This window comes from Cygnus olor, chromosome 2 (genome assembly GCF_009769625.2).
Source record: "Cygnus olor isolate bCygOlo1 chromosome 2, bCygOlo1.pri.v2, whole genome shotgun sequence".
Lineage (NCBI taxonomy): Eukaryota > Metazoa > Chordata > Aves > Anseriformes > Anatidae > Cygnus > Cygnus olor.
Window position 1 is genome coordinate 93,577,270 of NC_049170.1, and position 16,288 is coordinate 93,593,557.

Genomic DNA, 16,288 nt, shown 5'->3' on the forward strand with positions numbered 1-16,288 from the left:
GCAACATCTCTAAAGGTTCTTTGATTAATTGAGGTGAAACCACCCTGTATAACAGGGTCAGCACACACAAGCTTTCATTATTTTCTTCATTTACATCAATTAGAATTATGGAGGGCCTGGGGCTACTCCTGACTTCTAAAAACATGATCTACTCCTAGGTGATGTTTAAATAGAGCACTGGAAAGACTACATCATAATTCATTAACAAATAAAACTTTTATTTCTTTCATCAATTATAGCAAGATTTATATTAGGTGTATTGCTAAAGTAAGACATTAACATATATCACCAAGGTGGTCGGACTCTGAAGAACTAGAGCTTGGTGTATATCACAACAATTAATCTAAACATAGTGAATTTCATTTGTGCACAGGCTGCAGTCAAGGAAAAACTAACATAAACTCCGGCAGATTTTGTGAATTCCTGTATTCTTTTTATGACAGCATAAGTTGTGTGCAAACCACTGCTTTGTATTATGGCTCAACTGAGAAATGTTTTTACCAGATAAATAAAAAAAAAAAAAGAAAAGTTCAGTTCCTCTACCTTGAAAGCTAAATGAAAGGAGTAATTCATGGAGGTGGCACAGCATATCACATGTCAGAATTAGAGAGGTATTCTAGAATTGAACCAAAATAAATATGGTATTGATAATACTGCAATTTTCTATGGTCTGATGTGTAACAGCAGACATCTTTCCTGTGAATGTTCTGCTCAAGGTGAAATCAATGTCACATTTTCCTTTTCTTAATGTAAGCTATTTATAGTCACTGTAGCCTTGCAAAGTGAAATTTGACTTATCAAGTGTTTTATCTACATGTGTAAGTCAATTACAGCAACAATATCACTTCAAGTAATGTGAATATTTCTGCAAATTTTAATAATATTATTCTGAATAGTGGAATAATATGGCTGGTTAACTAAACATTGGGTCCTGGCTGTGGCCTTAAATCCACCCATCTAGCACTGCAAACCTAAGTATCCTTTCTTTTGTGTGGAAGGACTTCTTTTTACATTATTTTTCCCATTTCCTTTCCATGCCCCTGTAACAGCTTCAATATAAGACTAGAGACCATATTCACGCTATGGATAGAGACTAGGAATAATAGAAATCGAGTTCTGGAATATATTTTCCATTTCTTCTAGCTGAAGTAAACTGTAAAAACAATGACTTATGTCATTAATCCAGATATCAGACCAAGACTCTTGCAATCTTGTCTGGCATCAGGAAAAGAATACAGACACAGACACATGATGGAGTCAAAATGGGCCGTGAAGTTATCAAGTTGGTGTTGACTTAACCAGTTTATAGTTACTTTGTGATCTGAAGTCTCTGGAGATCCTCCAGATTTAGAAGAGGGAAGGGCTAAGAGGGTCTCACAGAATTCATATAACATGTTCTGTCTTGTTTTTCCTTTATTTATTTATTTTATTTATTATTATTATTATTATTTTTAACATTTGTTAAGCACTTTTCATCTTCCAATAGTATAAGTAGGAAAAGTAGATTTTGCAACAGTTCAGACGAATTGTCCTGATAATTTCCAAAATCTGGTCTGCCTGAACATTTAACAATCACATTTGAATACGATTTTTGCAACATTCATATGATTTTAAACCCATCAATGCTTTTCAAAACTAACTGCTTCACATTGTGGGAAGCAACAGCTGCTCAGCTTTTCAGCTTTCTAATAGTATAATTGTGTTATGCCTAAATGCAGGATAGAGCCACAATTCATAGAATAAAGCAGTGTTCTAGGTCTACCCTCTACTTTAAGAATGTATCAAACTATCTAACTAAATGTCTAGATGCAGCTGCTGCAGTCAACCTCAGGCCTAGAGAGTGAAGAAAAAGTAAAATGATTTATTTATTTATTTATTTATAACATGATACAGAGAACACAAATGTATTCACTACAGTAGAAAATCTGACACCACTTCACCTTCATCCACTCCGCCTAAAAAAAAGACAGACAAAAGTTAGCTTAGAAGCTTTTACTTGTTTATGTTAGCACAGAGGATTTTCTCACTAGTATGGAGATTTTGTACAGCGTCTACTTTGTTCTGCATACTGTTTTCTATCACTGTATGAGAAAACATAAGAAATTGGAGAATTTAGGGTCTTCTGCTTCACAGATCTTGGTGGGGAGAAGAGCACCTGGCCTCAGAAGTAGCACTTAACAGGAACAAACTCACATATTACCAGTCAGAAGAATTATGGTAAGTACATTTGATACAATACCTAGTATACACCTCAACACTCTACCAAACTGAGTCATGCCTGGACAATGTTTGCCACCTGAAATGTACATTACCTGTGCTGTACTGAACAACTTTCAGATTACTCTGATTTGTGAGCTTAGTTCTAGCAGTTGCAATTAGTGAGGTGCTAAGAAACGAGAGGATATAAACTGCCTGGAAGCTCTGAGGCTGCTAAATCTGGGATGTTTTGTTATAACTGATTTCCTTTTGCATATGAGATGAACTGAATGTGGAAAATGCATGTTGCAGCTGGTGGTTAAATGCTGCATGCCATCTAGGTGGGTAGGTTTCCTATTCCAGCTGATGCCATACCAAGGTTGCCCTCAGAATGGAAAACATTTTTTACATGTGATGAGTTACTATAAGAACAGTAGATAGCTTAAACTAATACAGATAACATAGCTGTTAAGTACTGAGGCAGTAATGATCATTACGGAGCACATTTTCCTCAGTTCATTTGCAGAAATTCATGAACCTTGACAGCAGTTCACAGAACCTGATGCTTTTTACCGTCTGTATTTGTGTTCCTTTTTGACTCTTTCCAAAATCTTTGACACAACAATATTCAAAGTTACATATAAATCCAAATACATTGTAGCAGGACCATAATAGACACTTTAGGATTTATACATCAAATTTATATATCAAACACCACCACATTTCTTGCAAACTAGGCATAAAAATCAAGGCACGCAGTTCATGATATGTATTGGATATTGTAGTTCTTAATGTATGAAGACTTGACGGGTGGGAGAGGGAAGTGAAATTTCTGCCATATGATCAACATTTATATGAAATTATGACAGGACCTTTGCTCCATCAGATACTCTGTGCTGTTTCCTTTTTTTTTTTTTTTTTTTTTTTTTCCATGAAGCTGGAAAGGGTGTATTTTTACACAGAATTCTGCCTTGAATTGATATTATAATGATTCTTGTAATTTTGGTCTTTCTCTCTATCTGATCTGATATGTTAGATGTTGACAGTAACTTTGAACATATGTTTCTTCTGTAGATTTTGACAGAGTGCTCTTATTTCCTGTATAATAACAGTTTCAATTTCCTGTTCACCATTTTAGTTTTTCATACAGTGATCAGCGAATAAAATCTTCAGGGAAGACTGAATATGGTTTGATCTTTAAAGATGGCTGATTAATGAAATGATTAAACCCATTCTTCGTACCTATCAGATAATGCTGAAATGATTACACATTCCTCTTCCCTTTTTTTTTTTTTTTTTAACCAAAAATGAAAGGATCTAATTGAGATGATTCTGAGTTTGTAAAAACTTACAAATGCTAACTTCATAGGGGACTACAATTAGCACTACAAAAAAAATCAATCTATCTTTGTCCATTATAAGATTATGGAAATAGTGGAAAGTTGATTTTTGTGACTCAAATATTGCTGCAAAGTTTTAAAATGTCATTCATACATTTGTCTTTAATTGAAAAGATAATTCCACCAACAGTTTACACTCCAGGAACAGAATAGTCCAGATTTTAATGTATTACGAGCTAAAACAGATCCAATGATGATACTGAAATAATTTGGACACACTGAACTATATATCTAAACCAATAAGCAGTGCTTCTGGGTGGATCTGCTGGATGCCAATATCAACTATGCATGGGGGACTGCTATGGTCTAGCTCTGATGTGGTCTAATGAACTGAACAGTCATCAGCAGCTAAAGCACAGTCAGGTTCCCTTTCAAGTATGACTTATTTTCGAATACTATTTCAACATAACAGTTTATACCTGTGTCATCTTTTCAGTATGAACCAAGGCACCACAAAAAGATGTAATTAGAAGGACACACTTCAGAAAACACTTCTGATCCAAACCACACTGAAAGTGCAGACACATCTCATATAATTCTAGGGAATGTCTCCTGTGTGATTCTGAACAATAGAATCACAGAATGGTTTGGGTTAGAAGGCCTTCTAAAGATCATCTAATTCCATAAACAGGGACACCTCTCACTTGCTCAAAGCACCATCCAACCTGACCTTGAACGCTTCCATGGACAGGACATCCACAACTTCTCTGGGCAACCTGTTTCTGTGCCTCACCACACTGAGTAAAGAATTTCTTCTGAATAAAATCTCCAATTCTTCTGAATAATATCTCCAATTTAGAGACCAGGATAGCATGCCAGGACAATATCAAATGCTTTGCACAAATCCAGGTAAATGTTGTCAGTTGCCCTTCCCTTATCCATCAATACAGTTAACCCCACTGTAGAAGGTCACCAGATTTGTCAGGCGTGATTTGCCCTTAGTGAAACCACGTTGGCTGTCACCAATCACATCTTTGTTTTTCATGTGCCTTAACATAGTTTCCAGGAGGAAATACTTCTGTACAATACTTCTGTATAAATTCTGAATTAGGATATCTGTTAAATCAGCCTTCAGCTGTCATTTATAAATTCCCCTCCAGTTAATATTTGTTGGTTCTCTGTATATTTTTGTCTACATAATAGCATTTGTTTAGTATTTTGGCAGTCATTAAGTACTTTACATGCACAGCTCAGAGGTAAGCTTTACACAGTTCTCTGGTAGCCACTAGTGATAATATCTCAGTTGCACATCTTCTGTCTAGCAACTATGATGATGCAACCATAAACCTTGAAGTGAAAGTGAAGACCTCTTCTCCCTACCTGTGGAATGTGACATGATGATTCAGATATCCTAAGAGATGCACAAGGCAGATAAGTAGCAGGAGAGATGTGGCAGTGAATGTTAATTATGTGTAAGTAAGGAAAAAAGAACTATACAGAGTGAAATGGAGTTTAAAAGAACAATTCTCCTCTAGGACATTATTACTTCTCCTGTGGAAATGAAAAACAACATTTCCACTGGGTACATTTAGAAGTTTCCTGTTTCTAATACAAAATACTTCAGAAAATTCTGAATTTTCAAAGTATGTGTAATCACTTATGTTTAGTCAAGCCAGCCGCATTCTTGGTTAATCACGTTCTTGAGAGTTCAGCCTGACTGTGGCAGACATCCTGCTTTGCAGAATTTAATAAATAACTCTGAATGAATAACTTATTCAACAAATGTAATTTCTTTTACTGTTTGCAGAACATCAGTGAACTAGTGATGATTTTCTGAACTTATTAATTATCTCTATTGATTTGCTGTATATTTTTTAACTTAGTGGACTGATCATGAGCAGTTCCAGTTATGAACATTAGTTACTTGATATTTTAAAAGAAGTTGAGTTTCCCAATACTGATTTTGTACACTATGACAACAGGAGGATATGAATACAGCCAATTAGACTTATATGAACATTTACAGTTTTACAAGAACATCAATTTATCTAGCTTTAAACTCATGACACTTCTATTATTACTAGGTGAAACAGGATGAAGATGTAGTCACATAAGACCCATGAGAATGCTAGATAAACAACTACCGTTATGAAAAAATGCTTTTAAATATGTGGTTTCAATGTACAATGTGCTCAGTCAAAGACAAACTTCTTACTGGTCAAACTCCACTAAAATCAGGGGTGCTACAGAAAGGAGGAATTTGATCTCCAACACTTAAAGAGTAATGGCAGGGAAGTGGATCAGAGATAAACCAGCAAATACATTTGAGGCTCATCCATTGTTTTGTTCTTTCTTATATACTTTTAAACAAGTAGGGGAGAAATGTGGTAATACGCTTTTGGATCCTTATGATTTAAAAACTGATATACTAGAACAGTTCGATGCTTTTTGACATTTTTTCTTTAATATGTTTCTCTAACATTCTGATGTAACTCCTATCATCCTGGTAATATTACTCCTTTTTTAACCCACAGGTTGAAAATTTGTTTTTGCTGTGTTATGACTGCCCACATTCATTGCCTTGAGGTATTTTTTCAAGGAGTACCCCCCCCTTTAAGACTTTAAGTTACAGTTAAATGGCTACAAGGTAACCTTCTTAATATCAGTAGATGTTGTCTAAGGCTTTGGAAAGGCATGTCGTGTCTTTAGCCAAAAGCAGGTATCCATTTCCTTCAGGTTGGCCCAATATCACATAAAAGTTACCTAAAAACAGGATTAAAAGGCAACTTTGTTTAAAATCTTCTTCACATTTGTTATGAAAAACATACATTTTCTTTCAAGACTTCTGGTTTAAATTTTTGTCAACTGGAGTTTTTTATGCAACATTTTTTTATGACATTACTAAACACTTCGAAGGGTCTTCTCTGCTTTAGAGTGTGAGTTTACATACTTCACTACACAATCTGGATAAGCAGTGGTAGGTAAACTTTGAAAACTCACACATAAACATACCTGCCCCCTGCTGAGCACAGGAATTAGCTGGCTATCTGTCTTCAGAGCCAGGATGCTACCATACCTGTAAATGTTGAGGGTAAAACAGAATGGTACCTCATTGGAACTTGTGATGGCAATGAAACCTCCTATTGCATGAAGACTGGTCTTTACACTTCTGTTTATAAATCCTGTTGTTTAAAGCTATGTTCTGTTATGAACTCATGTTTATATTTTATCCATCACAACAATGTTAAAAAGTGAGTCATATTTTAATTTTATGTTGTCTTCTTTCTAAGCCATAAAGATAGAAAATTTCAGCTCATTCTGATTTCAGGGTCAGTGTACATGCTATGTAAAGTATATTAATTATTTTCATAAGTTTGCAGGTAACAACATCAGCAATAAAAAAGTTTTCCTGGTACACCTAGTAACACTAAGCAGTAACAAGAACTCTATAAAATCTGTTTTATAGAGGTAAGCACTGAAATTGCTGCTTTGTGTTTAATGGTTCATTTCAAGAATGCTATTCCCTGCATTGTGCTGAACTCACCTCTCCATTATGCAAATTTCAGGTATTTTTGTTTGTGTATGTATGTTTGGTTTGTTTGTTTTTAATTAGGTTACATAACAGGATTTTTGTTTTACAAAAACCATAAGGATTTATTTCTGTAAGCTGGAAAGTTGGTAGTACATCATTGTGACTGAATACTGAACTAATCACTTCAGTTAACTGTCGGCTATCTCTGACAAGAGGGGAACTCAATAAACCATGAATTAGTTCAGAGCTCTATTCAGCTCAATTTGTTGCTGTAAGTTACCTTTTGTGAGTTACAATATCCACTTCCCAACTGAAAAGCTCCTACTAAATCACAGCAGCAGCCAATTTCAGTCATGACCCATGCAGGGCTGCCCTTTTCTTTGTGGTATTCAGCTGTCATTCAAGTCAATCCTTTTCATTAAATATACTGTACCCCATCCTATGAAGGCCAGTTCAAGAAAAAGCACTGCAACTGCATATTGCTATTAAAAAAGTATGTATATTCATTCTCAACAAACAACAACCAGGGTGTTTATCCTTTTGGAATATTAAATGACAGAAAGTGTACTCTGTCTTGGTGCATATCTGAGCACATCAAATACTATGACTGCTCATTCAAAAGCAGCTAGATGCGCAGAAATTTCAATATTCTGAGACCTCATATACTAATCTTGAATATTTTACAAAGTTTTATTTATAAATATATCCCCTTTTGAGAAAAAGAACTCTGCTATTAGATTTTTATATGTGCTTTTTATTCTGGCTGACAATTCAGAAATATTTGGTATTGCATTGCAATAAAATAACAGAGGAGTTATCCTGTGCTTTCGGTGTGACACAACTCATGGGATTTGTCTCTAATCTTTGTTTCTATCTAATGTGGGATATATTTCCAGACATAACTCTACCATCAGCCTAAACAAGTTCAAAATATGGGAAGAATTCATTTTAATTCCCTTCATATGTTATTTAAAAATTGCTATTAAAAATATTTTTGGAAATATCATATGTATGATATGATCCAGTAACATTTTATACTATGAATGGTCCTACACCATATTTAGTGTCTTCATTCAAATATTTCTGATGAAGTTTTGTGTCCTGTACTAGAAGACTGCAGACCAGAAAACCAATGTAGCCCTTGTGGGACTGATAAACCATGAATCCCGGAAAAGCTTTAGAGGGATCAGAGCTCTGCCAACCCCTGAAACAGACACATATCTTGTCCTTCTCAGTTAAGGAAAAATAATGTTTTACAACAGAAAATAAGATAAATCCTAATCAAAAGTATAAGAAACATAACCAAAGCAATTGGAGATAAAAGGAATCGATAGAAAGTTTGATCAATTACCAAGTAGTTCAGGACAGATTTATTCACTTGTCTTCTTTCTTTTGACCTGAAAGTAATCTGGCTTCCTGATTATTTTATGCATCCTCCAATGTTAACACTGCAAGAATGAAAATAATAGTGTGGAGCAATAATAAGCATCCATGTTTTTTAGCTTTTGGTGAAGTTTTCTATTGTAAATGCTTTCAAACTTCCTTTATTACAAAAAGTGGTGTGCAGGATGTTCATTTTCCAGAGCAAATTGAAAGAGTATCCTCTGAAAATGAATATCTGTATTTATTTTTTCTATAGATACATTTCTTAGTATATGTATATTAATTTTGTGATAAAACCTCTTTTTGTAAGTATAATACCATAATTTTCTTAATTCCACTATCCAATAACACTGGTGTGTGTGTGTGTGTTTCCTGTAGTGTTAAAAGCACTTGTATTGAGACTGCTACAAGTACAGGAGTTTTTACTAATGCTCTGTAGTGCTTCCAGTCTTACCCTCCCCAGCAATGTGAAGAGCACCACAGCTTTATGCACCTTTAGTTACCTAGAGTTTGTGTTAATCATGTTGAAGGTCAAATTAGCTTTCTAGACATGAGACTTACCTATACATTTATGTTAGAAAAAGTCTGCAAAAATCTTTCTAAGCAAGTGAACTCTTGAGAGACTGTTCCATTAATGGAGCTGTATCCTCTCTTCCATATGCTATTTTGTTCATAATTTTTGTTCTTTTTTTCACACTCATGTTTAAACTGAAGCTGGCTGCAGGAGTAGCTGAAGGATTTTAAATACTTGAAGACCTTGCTTGTATGCCAATCTGAGCCATCAGGGTAGCTCACGAATGAAAAAAAAAGAAAAAAAAATTATTTTGTACTTTATATCAAAATAGCCAACAGGACAACATGAAACAGTGCAAATCACTTATTTAACAATGTCTAATAAGGGGAAGAAGTGGGATACACCTCCACCAGCCTTCACCTAGTGCTGTCAGTCATCACAGAGCAGTTTCAAAGCAGAAAATGCCTCCAGAAGTAAAATGTTTTCACCTCACACACTTTCGTTGTCAACAGATTTGCATCTTCCAATGTGCTACTAACTATTCACACAGGCCAGATATGAGATTCAAGTAGACAGTGAACAATTGTCCAAGGAATTCTTGAATCAAATGAACAGGATGACCAGGAAAAGGAAACAGTGTTCCCCAAAAAAGCCTTCCTGGGGCATCCTAGAGGCATTCATATTATAAACCATGTCTTTTGAGCACTTAGGTCCAAAGACACAGCAATGAAGCACGTAAGAAAGGAAAGCACAGACCTTTCATTCACAATGTCCATAGGAAAAAAGACTCAAAGTATAGCTTAGTTGGTTCAATTACACACAATTTTGCACTTTAAATAGTGCAGTGAACGGTGCTAGAAGCCAGGAGGGCTGTCTGGAAACTTGCAGAACTTGACTTGTCCTGACTGGCACTGTTATCCTTAACAGCAAGGGATGTAAAAAACAGTGATGCTGGCAGATTGCAATCTCACTGATTTCATGATCAGGGAGTACTACAAAATATCTCAATGTATGATATTTTCAGGTAGGAAAATGCAGTTGTTTACTTTAGAAGCCCAAGTGAAGTATTTGCAAGAAACTGTGTCATACAGCAAAGGGGGACAAGCACTTTGCTATGTGCAGTGACATGGGGTTGTTGTCTTTTCATAGACTTCACTTTGCTAACATTGATTGACCCAGCACTAAGTCAGCTGAAGTGCTTGCATGCTTCTTTGAAGTTAATAGTGTTCATGTTTTGCTGTGTGCTCCTTTCTATCAGTTCTGCTAATTAGCTGCTTGGGACTTCACTGTATTGCTTTGCCTTCTGTAAAGAATTATTTTGCCCTTTTTTTTTTTTTTTTAAGAACTTAAAAAATATATATATATTTTTAAAAGTTTAGCTTCAATGATGGTAGCAAGGGTTTGACTGTTAGTACACAAGTACTTCCCTCACAATATAGTAGACACTTGACCCTTTCTGGAAGGATCATTGATCTGAACTGAGTATGACTACATGAGTACATGACTACATATATATCTATCGTGTGCGTATATATATATATACATAAATATATATATATATATGTACAATGATTTCTTCTCAAGAGCAATACAAGCAAACCACCCTGGTCTGTGGTGAGTCTAGAAACATAAATTTACAATTGTGTTTATCTAGATAACAAAGTACACAAAGTACACCATAAAATCCTAATATATACTATGATCTCTCAACCATCCCACTGTGTTTACTCTTTGATTTTTTCTCGACTTTGTCAGTGCAGATGTTCCTGAAAGAGAAGAGAGTTCAATTCAAACTTCTATTCCAAATACTGCTTGTATGTTTGCTGTTATAAAACTTTTGCCAAAAATCTCATAAAGAGGTCCTCTAGCAGAATATGGAGGCCAGCTCTTTTCTCCTCTTTTCTTGCTTTCTTCAGTGAAAGTGCAAGCCACAATGTTGATTACTTTAAACCAAGTCTCTTTCTTAATTAAATTTTAAATACATTGCAAAAAGTAGAAATTTATTCGTGAGGGAAAAAAAAATTCCTTTTCCTCCCTGGCAGCCTAGAGCTCAGTATTTAAAAAATGTTTTGGGGAGAGGTGAGATGTGATTTTAGCTGAGAACTACATTTAGATGTGCCATTTTCTGTAGCCACTGTCTGAGTACGTAAAGCTATTCTTGTCTTAGAGGGGCTTCTACTTTTGCCACACTTTGGAAGGGAACAGGGTCTGACACTGCCTTTGTGCAGGGGCTTACTGATTATGTGATAACAGGATCACAGAATCACAGAATCATCTAGGTTGGAAGAGACCTCCAAGATCACCGAGTCCAACCTCTGACCTAACACTAACAAGTCCTCCACTAAACCATATCACTAAGCTCTACATCTAAACGTCTTTTAAAGACCTCCAGGGATGGTGACTCAACCACTTCCCTGGGCAGCCTATTCCAATGCCTAACAACCCTTTCAGTAAAGAGGTTCTTCCTAATATCCAACCTAAACCTCCCCTGGTGCAACTTTAGCCCATTCCCCCTTGTCCTGTCATCAGGCATGTGGGAGAACAGACCAACCCCCACCTTGCTACAGTCTCCTTTAAGGTATCTATAGGGTGCGATAAGGTCGCCCCTGAGCCTCCTCTTCTCCAGGCTGAACAATCCCAGCTCCCTCAGCCGCTCCTCATAAGACTTGTTCTCCAGACCCCTCACCAGCTTCGTCGCCCTTCTCTGGACTCGCTTGAGCACCTCGATGTCCTTCTTGTAGCGAGGGGCCCAAAACTGAACACAGTACTCGAGGTGCGGCCTCACCAGAGCCGAGTACAGGGGGACAATCACTTCCATAGCCCTGCTGGCCACACTGCTTCTTATACAAGCCAGGATGCTGTGGGCCTTCTTGGCCACCTGAGCACACTGCTGGCTCATATTCAGCTGACTATCAACCAGTACTCCCAGGTCCTTCTCTGCCAGGCAGCTTTCCAACCACTCATCTCCCAGCCTGTAGCGCTGCTTGGGGTTGTTGTGCCCCAGGTGCAGGACCCGGCACTAGGCCTTGTTGAACTTCATACAGTTGGCCTCAGCCCGTCCGTCCAGCCTATCCAGATCCTCCTGCAGAGCCTTCTTACACTTGAGCAGATCAACACATGCACCTAACTTGGTGTCGTCTGCAAACTTACTGAGGGTGCACTCGATCCCCTCATCCAGATCATTGATAAAGATATTAAAGAGAACTGGCCTCAGTACTGAGCCCTGGGGGACTCCACTAGTGACCAGCTTCCAACTGGATTAGACTCCATAAACCACAACTCTTTGGGCCTGGCTATCCAGCCAGTTTCTAACCCAACGAAGTGTACGCCATTCCAAGCCATGAGCAGCCAGTTTCTTGATGAGAATGTTGTGGGAATGTTTCTTGATGAGAATGTTGTGGGAAAAGGTGTCAAAAGCCTTATTGAAATCAAGGTAGACCACATCCACAGCTCTTCCCTCATCCACTAAGCACGTCACTTTGTCATAGAAGGAGATCAGGTTCGTCAAGCAGGACCTGCCTTTCATAAACCCATGCTGACTGGGTAGCAACATAGACCTCTGGGTAGCAACAACATAGACCTTTAGGTCTTATGATTTATTTCTATTTCCATTATTCCTTTTTTTTCTTTTTTTTTTAAATAAATAAAATAATATTGGAAAAACCTTGTTAAGACTTTACAGGAGTCATAACATGTAGTAGTTAGAGTACTCCTCAAGACTGTGTTTTCCATCTATTTATTTAGAGGACCAACTGTGGTTTTGCAGTTTATGCAGGCATTTTACTGGGCTTCACCAGATTGCTTCCTATGGCCTTCTTCCTTTGCATTTTCTCAGGCAGAGTAGTTTATCAGATTTTTATCTGTTTGGCTGTGCATGGATGACCTGTGTGGACTCCTTTTAGTTTACATTACATCAGATAAGGCTTAAAAGAGCCAGAGAGATCTACTGTGTCACACAAAACATGTTCCCTCTGTATTCACTTTGCTTTACTGCAAGCCCTCTCTGAATAACATCTTTCTTTCATCTATGAAGCTGACAAACTAACAAGAGCACTGGCACTACCATAATGAAATTAAGCAGAAATATTGAGTCTCAAACATTTGAAGAATTTAAAAGACAAGAACAACAAATCAAGTTTGAAAAAAACTCAAAAACTGAATTATTTTTGTTTGTTTGTTTGTTTATTTCCTACAGGCATCTAGGCATCTATAACATATTCTGTAGGATAAACACAAACTTTCAAAGGGAAAGAACTCTTCCAAAAAATTCTAGTAGATTGTTTTGATTTTTTTTAAAGGGGAGATTGGGAAAATCAAGATTTAAAAAAAATAAAATTATGCTGAGCATCAGGGCTAAAGAGAGTTTCCATCGGTCTAATATTTTCTTCTGAATGCATGAAAGACTAATGAGAGCAAAGGGCGGTTGTTCTTTTCTTTGGAATACATGTATAATTTCAAATAAATAAAGATGCTTAGCAAATGGAAAGATGAGTATGTCTGCACATTTTGAAAGAGTAATTCATGACAATACTCTAACTCTTATTATACAACCTGAGTTCACACAAAGTATGCATTTAAACATGAAAAGTGTATGGGTATTTTTAGATATTCAAGACTTTTCAATGGATCATAAAAACCAGAATACGTTCAGAAGTGAGTTACTCTCTGGAAATTAACTATGATATTTTCCATAAGAGTAAATAATCCACATTTTTATCATTATAAATTTTTCTTTCATGGTGCATTATTTAGGTTGTTATGTTTGGTCTAGATACAGCAGACAAATGAGCATGTTGCATACTTGTAGAGCTGTTTCAAGAAAAAATAGAAAAAGTTGCTTCTTTTAGTTTTAGATGACATGTTCCTTCCTTGGGTACTTGTTTCTCACAAATTTAACCACAAAACAATCTAATGAATTTAAAAGGTACAGAAGTTATGGTGGTTTTTACTAAGCCTATTTCTACCATGTTTTCAGTCTGTAATGACAGATTATGTAGATATTTTTTTCTGTCTTTCAGAGTAAGAGCATTTATTTGACTAAGCAGTTTTACTTGTGATACAAAAATTCCGAATTCCATGAAAATTCCAAAAGGCAGTTTGAGACCCTTTCTTTGGTGTATTTTCAGGCCAATATTGATATAATCAATTTATTCTCCAAAACAAGACTTCCAATACTCTTTCTGTCTTTACATCTTAAATAGTTTCCCAGTAAAGCCATATCTATACTTCATTTTAATATTTTTCCAGCAATAGATTGAGAACAATGAGGCAGCTGTAGCACACAGATGTTGATGTTTGAAAGGACTCCCTCAATGCCTCGAAGTTGTTCTTTTTTACCTTCTTCACCATGAGTGAATATTTGTGGCTATTTGGTTGATATGGGGTTAGCATTCTTGCAGACCTCATTTTGTGACTGCTGAAAATGTATTTTTTAGTGTGACTTTCAAGGTCAATATAGTTTACGTTTGTATCTCTGTGAATGGAATTTATGTTTAAACCAACTAAAACCTATTGATAAGAATGCAGAATCCTTTCTGTCAAGTTCTGCTTCAACTGGACTTGGAAAAGACTGTTTCTGGGACCAGGCTTCCTACATGATAATCTTGCTCAGATTCATGAGTAAATTTACTCTCAATTGTGGAAACAAGCGAACTCATAGAAAAAGATTCACCAGTTCTCTATAAATATGTCCCATGATGTTCCTATACCTAATGGCACTTTGTATCTTCAGCCTTGTTAAATCTTTTAATTAAAGCAAGTTAACAAAGCCTAAGAAAAATAAATGAAACTACTCACAAGGAAATTAAATTGAGAAGCTAAGCTCATTTATAATTATTGTATTTCAGTTAGGCTTTACTAGGTATGGGTGAAAGGAGAGATAAAAAGAAACTACTATGATGTCTGGGTTTCATAAATATTCCTAGTGTCCTGTTTGTAAAGTCCACAATATTTATGATAACAGTGTATGACATGCAAGCTTTTTCATGCCAATTACTATAATGAAAAATTCAGTCATAGTGCTACATCACAATGAGTCAGGATTTGACCCCTAGGTTTTGTAAAGTTTCATAGAATCATATAACCATAGAATATCCCAAGTTGGAAGGGACCCACAACAATCAAGTCAATCTCCTGACTCCACAAAGAACCACCCAAAAATCCAACCACGTGTCTGAGTGTTGTCCAAACACTTTTTGAACTCTGACAGGCTTGGTGCCGTGACCATTTCCCTGGGGAGCCTGTTCCAGTGCCTGACCACCCTCCTGGTGAAGAAACTTGTCCTAACATACAGCCTGAACCTCCCCTGTCACAGCTTCATGTCGTTCCCCTTGGCCCTATTGCTGGTCATCAGAGAGAAGAAATCAGCACCCATCCCTCTGTTCCCCTCATGAAGAAGCTGTAGACCATGATGAGGTCTCCCCTCTTGCATCCTCCTCTCTAGGCTGATCAAACCAAGAGTCCTCAGTTGCTCCTCATACATTTTCCCCTCTAGACCCTTCATCATCTTAGTTGCCCTCCTTTGGAGACTCTCTGATAATTTTATGTCCTTATATTTTGGTGCCCAAAACTGCACACAGTACTCAAGGTGAGGCTGCACCAGCACAGAGCTGAGCGGGACAATCAGTTTCCTCAACTGACTAGCAACGTTGCGCCTGAGGTACTCCAGGATACAGCCGGCCCTTTTGGCTGCCAGGGCACACTGCTGATTCATGTTCAACTTGCTGTCGACCAGAACTCCCAGATACCTCTTGTCCCCCAGTCTGTACATATACCCAGGGCTGCCCTGCCCCAGGTACAGAATCTAACACTTGCTCTTGTTAATTTCATGCAGCTCGTGATTGTCCAGTCCTCTAATTTGTCAAGATCTCTCTGCAACGCTTTTCTACCCCTGAGGGAATCAACAGTTCCTCCTAATGTAGCATCATCTTCAAGCTTTCTTAATATACATTCAAGTCCTGCATCTATACAATTTACAAAAACATTGAAGTGAAGTGGCCCCAAAATGGAGCCCTGGGGAACCCCGCTAGTAACTGGTAATCACCCTGATGTAACGCCATTTATTATATCCCTTTGAGCCTGACACATCAACCAATTGTTTACCTATTGTATTATGTATTTGTCTAGCTGTATGCTGAATATTTTGTCCAGGATACTGTGAGAAACAATACCAAAAGCTTTGCTGAAATCCCAAAAGATTACTTCTAGTGACTTCCCATGATAAAATAGATGGGTAACCTTGTCATTAAAGGAAATTAAGTTAGTTAGACATGACCTTCCCCTTATAAACCCATCCTGTTTATGACTGATGACTACATTGTTTTT

General features: G+C 36.9%; 1 long non-coding RNA gene across 3 annotated transcripts in view; it reads right to left on the bottom strand.

The window, feature by feature from the left end:
• Positions 1-254: 254 nt before the first annotated feature.
• The window catches only part of LOC121065940, a 101,180-nt gene continuing 85,146 nt past the window's right edge, over positions 255-16,288 (bottom strand). For 2 of the 3 annotated variants that reach the window (XR_005817418.1, XR_005817413.1), the window contains one exon: positions 257-1,955. This is a non-coding gene — a long non-coding RNA (uncharacterized LOC121065940). Of the gene's footprint in view, positions 1,956-16,288 lie in introns of all 3 variants that reach the window. The other variant, XR_005817420.1, reaches the window with a different exon arrangement.